Here is a 9,430-nt window from a genome sequence, read left to right on the forward strand (position 1 = left end):
TTACCTGCAAGACGGGCCCATATAAAGGCCAAAAGATTCCATCGGAAAAGTTGACCATCAGCGTGAAGTACGGCAAGGTGACCGTTAAAGAAGTTAAAAACGGATTCGAATACTCGGCCAATCCCAAAATTACAAAGTTATATCCACAGTCTAGCTTTCTTTGGTGAGTCCCATTTTAAGCTATTGAACGAATAGGTGATCGTATACAACACCCGTATGCGTCACACGTCTATGTCGGTTTGTGGGTTCTCAGTGGAGGCCGTAAGATCACGGTGGAGGGATCAGGATTTGGTCAAGTGCAGAGAGCCACCATGCTGGTGCTGCCCTCTTCTGACGATTCGACCGGCGAGCCGACCAATGTTAAGGTAGGAGAGAGCTCCTTATCTTCAAAATTATCCTTATATCTGAATAAATCACTTTTATTCTGTCATCAAATGTTGAGAAATGTCAGCGCTTGCTTATTCTTCTTTTGATTGTGTTCTTCAGTTTCACTTTTCTTCATCATCTTTGTTTTTATCGCTGTGTGCTTAGACTACTAAAATGTACTTTTAAATCCCACAGTTTGTTCAGGAGTTTAGCAGAAAGAACGAGACGATTCTGGAGTTCCTGTCTCCAACAGTGCCAAAGGATTACGAAGACCAGCCCTTAAAAATAATCATCAAGCTGGACAACCTGGAGGAGGTCCTAACGAACTTCGTTTACCACCCTGATCCCACTTTCACTGACATGGGGGATAAAATCATCACAGAAGGCACCAGCATCAATGTTACTGTAAATTTTTCTACTATAAGTACAAAAGTTTTATTGGTCACTTACACAATTGTAGTGTAATCTATACAATCTTTGTCATTTGAGGTAAACTAAAATGTGTGATATGTGACAATGTAAGTTTTTAAGTTGATCGTATGCATGCCTGGTTTTATTTAGTACATGTTACAAAGTTGTCTTTGTGTACTTTTTGGTTTGAGTAACTGCTTTTTGCAAAATACTTTCTCTCTGTTTTCTTTCAGGGACATGGTTTTAACAGAGCCATGACTGCCCAAGAGGCCCAGGCGTTTGTGGGCGACGAGCCTTGCGTTGTAACAATCTTGGAATATGATAAGCTGTCCCTCGTTGCCCCCTCCAGGCCTCCTAAATCCCCCCCCCAGGCCTCCTAAATCCACCTCCAGTCGCCATCGCAGAGACACCAGCTTGGAGGCCATGGATCTCTTGGTTAGAAAGCATTTTATTATCTCCAAGATTTTGCTTCAGACTTCAATTTTTTTCTTTAATTTAATGCTTCATGTCTTTTGCAGATAAAGTTTGGACACAGAGAGTGGAAAGTGGGCTCCGTGCGCATTAAGAGGAAGTACGAGGTTCCTCTGTACATCATAATTCCAGCTGTCCTCATTCCCATGATGCTCTTCATTGCCATGTCAATATATTGCTACAGGTAATTAAAAGAGCACCTATTATGGTAATAATTAGCACGTTATTTTAATTTATACCACGGGACTGTTGAATGCTGTATTCTGATTGGCTGAGAAATGTTCCGTGGATATGCATTAATTTCTGATAACCGCACACCTAACTTGTCAAATGTCTTAAAAATAGGCACCAGAGCAATGTTTGTGGTAACCGTGGTATAAGAGGAATAATTGACTCCGGTCCTTTGAATTATTTGAAAATAATGCACACCTGTGGTGTAACGGCCCTCCGCTTTGTGTTGTGCCGCATTGCACCTTGGGTGTGCATTATTTTCCTATAATTCAATGGCCTGTCGTCAATTATTCCTTACATATTGGTCTCCCATAGTACATATATGTTATTAAAACTTTTGCCCTGTGTGTAAAACGATCGGATTTAATTCCTGTCTCCGCCTCCCAAAATGTCGAGTGTACTCGGATTGGTCAAATGGCCTACTCAACTGTTATTGGTATAGCGATAATTAATTGATAATTAATGATAATTAATTGATCAATTCGTCCAGTGAATATATCCATAATTGCAAGTTAATTCTAAGAAACGTTGAGCATGAGGTAGCATTGATCGAAAGTTAAAGTGACTTTGAATTTAATCAGAACTCAGGAGGCATCCATGGATGAATATGCATATATCTTTATTGACTACTCTACTTGGATTATATGAGACATATCTGACTATAGCCAAACAAATATTTAACATTAAATGTAATTTAGTCAACAGGTCAAACACAATGGTTAGTCAGCTTGTGTCATGCTGATGACAAGCACCAGTGGGAGTTACGCTTCAAGCTTCCGGTTTACAGACATGTTTCACCTTCTTTCACCTTGTGTCAAAGGCTGCACTAAGGTCTACTAATATAAGAATTGAGATTTCACCACGATCGGATATTAAAAGGAGGTCATTTGTAACTCTAAGCAGTGCTGTCTCTGTGCTATGGTGCCTGAATCCTGATTGGAACTTTTCATACGTACTATTATTCACTAAGAATGCACATAGCTGACTTGCCACTACCTTTTCTAATATTTAAAAAAAAAAAGGTAGATTTGAGATTGGTCTAAAGTTTTTAAGGTGTGGTTTTTTTAATGAGCGGTCTGAAAACTGCTAGTTTGAAGGCTGTTGGAACGTAACCTAGTTTTAGTAAAGAGTTGACGATATTTAATACTGGGTCTGACATTACAGGGAATACCTCTTTCAGTAATTTTGTGAGAACGGGGTCTAATATACAGGACGATGATTTGGATGATGTTACTAATTTAGAGAGCTCTTCTATTGTAGTAGCCATTAATGGCTCAAGATGTTTGTATGGTAATCTAGTATTAAATGTACTACTGGGTAGAGTGGTGGCTGCTTGCGTAGCTGCAGCTTGTCAGCTGGTGCTATCTAAGACGATACTATACGGTTATCATCCCGTCATGTGTTGTTCTCCAGATACGCTTGGAGTTTTCTGATCAGACTGGTCAGTATGTTGACTTCCGACGACCCCCTGCTAAAAAAAACAATAGACACCATCACAGAAATGTTATTGGTTTTATTGGGAATTTTATTGATTCTAATGTAATATGGCCCAAAACACATTAGAGTGTATTGGTCTTGTCAGGATTCTGTCAGAATCATGTCTTGTTTTAATGTCTAGTTCAATTTGACAGGATTCTGACAGTACCATGTTCTGTGTGGGAACACGTGGCCATGGTGTGTTTATCAGGCCACGTGGTTTCCTTGTCTCGTCTCTTTTACCCCGCTCCCTTGTCATTCTCATTGGTTTGATTGTTTTATCCCTTGCACCTGTTCCCCTCTTGATTTACTCCCTTATTTAAAGCCCTTGTGTTTCTTGTCATGTGCTCGTTCATTTTGTAAAATTGCTGTTGTAGTCAAGTGTTTTGATCCAGCTTCAAGTCTAGTTGTATGTTAAGTCTGTCCAGTGTTTTATATCTGTTTACTGTTGTTTGCCCCCTCGAGGGCCTTTGTTTTGTCATTTATTAAAGTGTTTTTCTGTTCACCCCCGACAACTTGCTTTTGGGTTTATCTGTCCCCTTGTTCCTGACAGAATGAACGAGCCATTACTAAACCCAGCAACGATGTCGGAGTCTGCTGCAGTCCCGCCTGTTTCTGTTTTGCTGCCCATTGCAGTGCACCCTGTTCCCGGCTGGCTGTCTGATCGAGGACGCTCAGCACTCTTTGCTGAGCTCTGGAGAGCCGTTGCTATGCCTGAGCCAGCTTTCAGTGAGGTTGCTGCTGTGCTTGGTCCGTTTCTTGGATTGGCTGCCGCCAGGTTTACGCTAGTTCACGGGATGGTCGGTACCGAGTCCAACACCTCACCTGCTACTCCACTGCTCTCGGCCGCGCAGCCCGCGCAGCCAGAGCCGGAGCCCGCGCAGTCCGCGCAGCCAGAGCCGGAGCCCGCGCAGTCCGCGCAGCCAGAGCCGGAGCCCGCGCAGTCCGCGCAGCCAGAGCCGGAGCCCGCGCAGTCCGCGCAGCCAGAGCCGGAGCCCGCGCAGTCCGCGCAGCCAGAGCCGGAGCCCGCGCAGTCCGCGCAGCCAGAGCCGGAGCCCGCGCAGTCCGCGCAGCCAGAGCCGGAGCCCGCGCAGTCCGCGCAGCCAGAGCCGGAGCCCGCGCAGTCCGCGCAGCCAGAGCCGGAGCCCGCGCAGTCCGCGCAGCCAGAGCCGGAGCCCGCGCAGTCCGCGCAGCCAGAGCCGGAGCCCGCGCAGTCCGCGCAGCCAGAGCCGGAGCCCGCGCAGTCCGCGCAGCCAGAGCCGGAGCCCGCGCAGTCCGCGCAGCCAGAGCCGGAGCCCGCGCAGTCCGCGCAGCCAGAGCCGGAGCCCGCGCAGTCCGCGCAGCCAGAGCCGGAGCCCGCGCAGTCCGCGCAGCCAGAGCCGGAGCCCGCGCAGTCCGCGCAGCCAGAGCCGGAGCCCGCGCAGTCCGCGCAGCCAGAGCCGGAGCCCGCGCAGTCCGCGCAGCCAGAGCCGGAGCCCGCGCAGTCCGCGCAGCCAGAGCCGGAGCCCGCGCAGTCCGCGCAGCCAGAGCCGGAGCCCGCGCAGTCCGCGCAGCCAGAGCCGGAGCCCGCGCAGTCCGCGCAGCCAGAGCCGGAGCCCGCGCAGCCAGAGCCGGAGCCCGCGCAGTCCGCGCAGCCAGAGCCGGAGCCCGCGCAGTCCGCGCAGCCACTGCCGGTGCCGGCGACAGAGCCCGTGCCGCCGACCCGTCCTGCGCATCCCGCGCGGTCGATTCAGCCCGCGCAGTCCCAGCTGCGTCCTCGCCCCAAACCTCCGTGGACTTTCCTGTTTTAGTATCCTGTGGACTTATGTGTGTTTGATTTAGTTTTATTTTATCTTGTTTTTGGCACCTCTTGTTTAGTTTTAGTCTGATGTGTTTTAGTCTGATGTGTTCTTGTCTTGTCATGTTAATTATGTTCTCTTGTCTTGTGTGTTCCCTTTTTGGACGCCAGGTGGCGTCCTTTGAGGGAGGGCTACTGTCAGGACTCTGCCTTGAAGTCTTGTTATATTTGTATTTTGTCATGGTGGCAGAGTTCTGGCAGTCCCTGGCCTTGTGTGGAGGTTCATGCCTTGTTTTTGTGTTTGGCATGTACCTCCGGTGTCTTGTCATTTGTCCCCGCTCCCTCGTCCTCCTGCTTATTGTTAATTATTACTTATTCCCATCACCTGTTCCCACTCGTTATCTTGTTTGGTTCCTTCTATTTAATGTCAGTGTATCTTTTGTTCTGTGCAGGTTCATTTTGTTCTGTTCCTGTGTTTCGTGTGGTAATTCATACCAAGGATCTTGTCAAGTTTAGTGTATCTGTTTAGTGTTTAGTGTTTCATGTGGTGTACCCCCTCGTGGGTCTTTGTTTTGTTAGTGTTATAAATAAAGTGTTTTCTGTTTTTCCCCGACACCGTCTGCATTTGGGTTCATCTGTCCTGCTAATCCTCACAGGTCTTTGTTGGTCTCTAATGGAATGTATTGGTTATATTGGTTCTATGTATTGGTTCTAATGGAATATGGCCCAAACACACTACAGTGTAGTGATTTTAATGGAAAAAGCTAATGGTTCCTATTGGTATTTTAATGGAAACCATTAGAATATTCTGTAATGGTTTTATTGGTTTTTTTTTCAGCAGGAAACACTGAAGCGTGTGAGATGGCATCCAATCACGTCATCCTTTGAAGGTCTCTCAAACTGTGTTGTAGGTCCATTGCAATCGGGATTTCCTTCAGCTTATCCTCAAACACAAGCCTGATCAGGTCATCCACATAACTGTAAAAACTGTTTTTAAGTATTTTTTGTGAATATATTGGAAATAAAAGTATTAATGCTTACAGTATGTCACTTGTGTTTTTACTGGCCTTGTAATGTATTTCCCCCCTTTTAGACTTTGGGAACATAACCTTGTACTTTCCCTCTCCTGCTTTTGTTACTGCTTGGTCACCTGCATTTCATTGTAATGGATGGCCGCAAGGTACAACCTGTAAAAATATAAACAAGCAATACATTTATTGTAAATGTAAATACTTGTCAGGATCCTGCCAGATTCCTGTTTTGTATTTAGATCTAGTTCAGCATGGCAGGGTTCTGACAGTACAGTAGGTACGTTTTCATGCAACCAAATAAGTTGCTGTCTTATATTAAACTCCTTTATCACATAATTCTCATCACAGACACGCAATAGCAAGGCAGTGGCATCACGCATTATTAAGGTAAGGTTACTGGGGTCACGCGATGTACATTCTGCCGCGTTTATGTTTACTTTTAAAACATTAGGGCGTTTTCACATCTGTAATTCGGTTCATTTGGTCCGGAAAAAATGATACATTGTAACTGTTTTAGCAGATTTGGTTCCATTTCACACCACACTGATTGCTCTGATCCGTACCAATTGAAACGAACCAAAATTATGTCATGTGATAAGATCAACATCACTCATTGGTCACATGTATTTGAACGTATTTCCTAAACGGCTTCACGATTGGTCAGAATCAACGTGCGGGGAACCCCTGGAAGTAAACAAAAGAAGGATAATACAGCAGACACCATGGACAGACGGCAGTGCGCTGTAAATATGCCTCCGTGGTTGTTATACATAGTTTGTATACAGCACTCTAGACAAACTGTTCAGAATGAATCGCGGATGCGGCTTGAAAACAACGGTTTAATGCACTACAAACGGAGAAGACAAAAAATTTCCGAGGCTCCGCCCGCACCTCCTCGCAACTCCAGGTATGTCCGCGATTTGTCATTGTGCTAATAATTGCTAATAGAGACGATCAAAAAACACTTCCTCATCCGATAATGCACTGCACAGTTGACTACGGCAGCTGGTTTAGTCCAAAATGCGCAGTACTTTTGCAGTTAGGTCGGTTCGATCTCGGATCGTGTTCTCACCACAAACGAACCGCTCTAGAGTTCGTTTGAAAGCGTACTGAGACCACCTCTGCAAGCTGGTCTCGGTCCGCTTGTTTGGTCCGCTTCTGGTGCGCACCAGAGTTCGATTGCTGCATTCTCACCTGCCCAAACGAACTGCACCAACTGAGCAATCGAACTCTGGTACGATTCAATCGAACTAAACAAGGCAGGTGTGAAAACCCCCTTAGACTACTTAAAGCAATAAAATAGCTTTGTGCCTTTTGAAAAGTCTGTTTTCATAACCTATATCTGAAAACTTCTTAAGAACAACTTTCTCCAACTCCGCTTTGACTTTAATCCCGAGATGAAGCGTGAACTCGACGAGAGCGAGGCGTTGCCAAGTCCTCTGCTTTGTTTCGAGTTTTGATTTGAGCTAAACTGTTCTGCGGGTTAAAGATGAAAGTATTTCGTTCATTAGTTATTGATATTTGGGATGCTTTTAGGTTAGTTTTGAATGTCCATTTGGGATGGTTCTGATACGCGAATCTGGCAACCGTGGCTGTGTGCTTGCGGAGATGTTCGGTTCGGATTTTATAGAATGTACATGTAAACGAACATGTAAATCAGATTGCAGTGTTTACGGTGCATGTAAACTGTATCGTCGTAACCTTCAATTGTATTAAATTCAATCGGATTGACAAAATTTTGTGCATGTAAACATAGCCACTGTTTCATGTGGGAGATGCGTGGCTTTTGTATTGGTTTATTCTGACCATGCATTTCCTGGATCTCATCACTTTTACCCACTCCCTTACTTGTCATTCATTTCAGCTGTGCCTCATTATTTTCTCCCTATTTAAAGTCCTTGTGTTTGGTGTCTTGTACTGGTCCATTTTGTCCTGTTATTGTAAGTACCCTGAAGTTTGTTTTGTGTATTTTAGTCATAGTCCAGTTGCTTGTTTTTAGTCTTTGTAGTTTAGTCTAGTTAGTTTAGTCCTGTGTTAATCCTGTCTTTTGTTCAGTTTATTGTTGTTGTTTGCCCATCGTGGGTTTTGCTTTCTTGTTTTATATTTAATAAAGTGTTTATTGTTCATCTACGTCTGCGCTTGGGTTCATCTCTGAAAATCCTAACAAATACTACTTTATATAACACAGTTACTAAAATACTTAAATACATGCACAGCATTCCAATAAATGGGGAAATCAAATTTTTGCTGCAAATCTGAGAATCAGGCTACAGAAGGCATCCACTGATGATGGTGATGGAAACATTGTAAAACGACGCTACTGCCTGGGTTCCTATGATTATGTAGAGAAAGAAGACTTTGTCATCATCAGTTATACATTTAAGACTGGTAGTGGTATCACTAGCTAAATACCTACCTCATATGTTACATACTTTTGCCAGTCTGACTCCTCGTACTGTGTGCCCACTGATGTTGCATGTTTGGCATTATACATCACGTTTACTGCTGCCTACCTTGTAGAAGGATGTGTCCAGCTGCGATTCTAGGATATAGACAAATAAAACAAACTGCAATACTTTGATATAGCGAGAGACTTCACAATTGTTAAATATGCTTTAAATAAATGTACTCAGTCTACCTATTAAAATAATAACATTAGACAAATAAAATATGAATTTTCATACTTCTATTTCATTAATAGCTCACAATTGTCCCCCTGCCCCCCAAACGCCGCTTATGCTTTTAAATGAAAAATTGCTTTGTGGGCACATACTGATAAAATGCATAGGCTCTACTATAAAAAATACGCACCGTTTTTGTCTTTTTTGTCTATTTCTGGGCAATAGAATAAACAATATCAATAGATAACAACTAATGCATCATAATCTATAATAAAAGTATCTAGTTATTATTTTAAAAATAACAGGCAACTACATAAGTAGCATATAATACTAGGCATAATTGTGCAAGTAGCATACAACCCATAAGATAATGTACGAGACATTGCAAGCAGAGGTAAGTTTTATAATTTAGTAATAGGTCAGTCAGCATGTGCAACAAATGGCTCTGATAGTCGTGACTCGTGCTTTAAAAAAGGGGAGAGAGATGGTGTTCTCAAGTTTCAGAGTCTTTAGTAACTTATTCCAGTCGTACGCAGCTGCAAACTGGAAGGAGCTACGGCCGAAGAAAGTATTTGCAATAACTTGTAAATTGCTTGTTTTGGATAAGATGCATTAATGTATTATTTACATTGAACTTTGGAGTTGCTGGTGAGCTATAGGAACCTGCATAAAGGACAACAAAACTGGGTTTGATCCCAGCGTACATAAAATGTATACTGTGGTGCAAAAAAATTTTTTTCGGTGTGCGGCCCCTCCAAAGGCTACCTTGACCCCCCACAAAAAAATGTATGACATTAAAAAACCTCTTAATTTTTTTTATAAATATGAAATTACGTATTGTTGTTGGTTAGTAGCCTTATTTTTCTGAGCTTTAATTACACATAATTTATGACAAATTAATGTATTTTATAAAATGTCATAAAACTGGGGCAGTTTGAGAACCACTGCTCTAAGTGTCTTTTGACAAAATGTCTGTCATATATATATATATATATATATATATATATATATATATATATATATATATATATATATATATATATATA

General features: G+C 43.3%; 1 pseudogene; it reads left to right on the forward strand.

Moving 5' to 3' along the window:
* Window positions 1-5,505, forward strand: part of LOC129432031 (plexin-B2-like) — a 56,201-nt pseudogene extending 50,696 nt beyond the window's left edge.
* The last annotated feature ends 3,925 nt before the right edge of the window (window positions 5,506-9,430 follow it).

The sequence above is a fragment of the Misgurnus anguillicaudatus genome, chromosome 1 (assembly GCF_027580225.2).
Source record: "Misgurnus anguillicaudatus chromosome 1, ASM2758022v2, whole genome shotgun sequence".
NCBI classification, from domain to species: domain Eukaryota; kingdom Metazoa; phylum Chordata; class Actinopteri; order Cypriniformes; family Cobitidae; genus Misgurnus; species Misgurnus anguillicaudatus.